Raw genomic sequence first — 2,731 nt, forward strand, 5'->3', positions numbered from 1 at the left:
TTCCTAGATTATTGTTTTCAATGTTGACTCAGATTCTCATTATGGGAAGAAAGAAAATGTGAAAGATAATCCAGAGATGACATAAGAGAAAGGGATGTTTAACAGCTATTTTGTGTTGTGTGATCATGACTGTATTAAAAAGTTGATGGATGCTATGAAAAATTAAGTCATTCTTGTCAGCTCTGCAGAAATATCCCCATAAGCAAAAGTGAGAATATAAAATATGAACTATTGGAACTAGCTCATTAAAAAGATGCAGTGTTGGATTTTCATAATGAAGTCTTCAACACATTGACAACATGCTGCATTTGTCTGTTCTGACATAGTTTATAAAACATAACATTAAATTTTCAATATCGAGGAGGACCTTGTTTTTCCTGGAGCTGAAAACTGAAGAGTAGTGATTTTAAGAAGGTGGAGGATGTATTGCAACTGTGCAAAGAAATAATTTCTACATCCAAACACAAGTGTATTAAGAAACAGGTTAAAGTTTGCCACTCGCTTTGAGAAATTACATATGAAACACCATCGATTTCACTCATTTTATCTATAGATGGACAAGAGGAAAACAAATAGGACATTCCCAAAAGACATCTGTTTTCACAGTCACCCATTTTGATTGCTTTTGTCAGAATTAGAAAATGCAAGGCTTGAAGCTGTTTTACTGCCAAGCACTTCTATGTTTGATCAATTAGGATTTATAGAGATGGAAATCAGTTTCTTTTATTTCTGCTACTAGGAAAAATGTGTATGAATTTTTATAATAGAATCTGTCACTTGTCCTAAGTGCTGGCCATCTCACTTAGATTGCTGAAAGCAGTATGGGAAATTTTCCTGTCAAAGCACTCACTATGATATGGTAGGAATGGAAGACTATTAGTAATGTCGTGGGCAATGATTAAAAAAAGCTCTAGTGGTAATACCTTCTGGCTTTATTGAAAGAACTACCAAAGTGACATAGTGTCTTAACCCACAGGCAGATTTATTAAGGTGGAAATCTCTCTTGCTTTGTATTTAATTAGCTTAGTCTGTGGAGGGAACCTGGTAGCAAAGAAATCTCTCACTCTGACACCAAACATTGAACAATGAACCATACTTCAAGTTACTAAAAGAGAGGCAAGGACATTCTAATAAATTAACCACTAAGGAGAAAATATGGCTATCAAGTCATATTTTTACAGCAAGAACCTTTTCTTATATCTTTATTATGTAATTTGAAAGCTGTCTGCTTGCCTAATTTTGCTTGGAACATTATATGAAATAGGAAATAAATTTTGGAATGGAGTTTTGTGGGTATTACTTTAATAATCTATATCCAGATATAAAATCTGTATATGGAGAACAGAGTACAGCTAACATATATTATTCATTATTTTATTTTTGCAACACTAATATCAAAAGTATATACCATTTCTGAATGAATTTAATACAAAGTCTTGCTTAAGGAAGCAGAAAAATTGTTACATTGATCACTTTTTTCCTTGTCTTCATAAGAACAGCCATTAGTTTTTGCCTCATTAATACTCATCAAGGTCAGAGTATTTTTATCCTGTGCATTCTTAAAACAGTTTTCTATTTGTTTCCTGTTTTCAGACAAAGTCCAATGAACCCCAATATATGACTTTGTCCCATTGCTGAGCATAGCCTAGAAATTGTTACCTAACCACCTTCACCTTTCAAATAATATGATTACAACCAAGCTTTATGTCATTTGGCTAAAACAATGTGTAAAAGACAAAAATTATATAGAAATGTGAAAAGGACCTCATACTGAAAGACAACTCAGGAGTGCCTTTGTGTTAATTCATTATAAATTTTCTGAGTTTCAAAAAACCTCTACAAGTAATGTTTTATGAATAACTTAAATTTGTTCATTAAACATTCAAAATGACCAAATATTACATAGAGCTTTGAACAATAGTTCTGAACATTTCTTTACAGAGTAACAAGAGCATATCTATTCTGAACTGCCAGAATTATTAAGTGTATATGCTTGTGTGTGCATGTTTGTATGTTGGGCTGTACTCATTTACATGTGGGTACATGTACATATGTAGGTCATAGAACAACGATAGCTGTCATTTACCCATGACTGGTCTGGCCATTTCTATGCTTTTTGACACACTTACTTGCTAGGATTTATGACAAGGCTATGCTTGCCCACCACTAATTTATAGGATCCATCTTGTAACTACATCGCAGTACTGGAATAAAGTGTTCACCAATGCTGGCTTTTCACTTGGTTTCTGAGGATGGAACTTAGTTCCTATTCTTTGTGACAGAAGAACTTTACTGCTAAACTACATCTTAAATCTAATTTCTAAGTTAAAAGACAGAAAATGATCTGTTTGCAGTAAATAAAGTAGCCAGACTCTATTAAAATTAATGGGGAAGGGGAAATGCTGACCTCAGAAGTAGGAATTGCTGCACATTAAACACACTAAGCATGTATTCATTAATTTTGTAAGTTAAGAAACCATATTTTATAAATAACCTATATCTGTAATAGATCCAAATTTTCATTAAAATTTAACAGTAGATTAAGAAATGTCACTCTTTATAGAGGAATAGAATTTATACTCTATAAATCAAGGCTAAGGTGGTGTATGGTGCCATGGAAACAGTGTCTTCCAAACACAAATGAACTGATACAGATATGAAATCACAGACATTGTGTCAACAAGTACACTATATTTTCAGGCTGGAGATGACAAGCCACTGTGCAGAAGAG

Source organism: Acomys russatus, chromosome 18 (assembly GCF_903995435.1).
Source record: "Acomys russatus chromosome 18, mAcoRus1.1, whole genome shotgun sequence".
In the NCBI taxonomy this organism is placed as follows: Eukaryota; Metazoa; Chordata; class Mammalia; order Rodentia; family Muridae; genus Acomys; species Acomys russatus.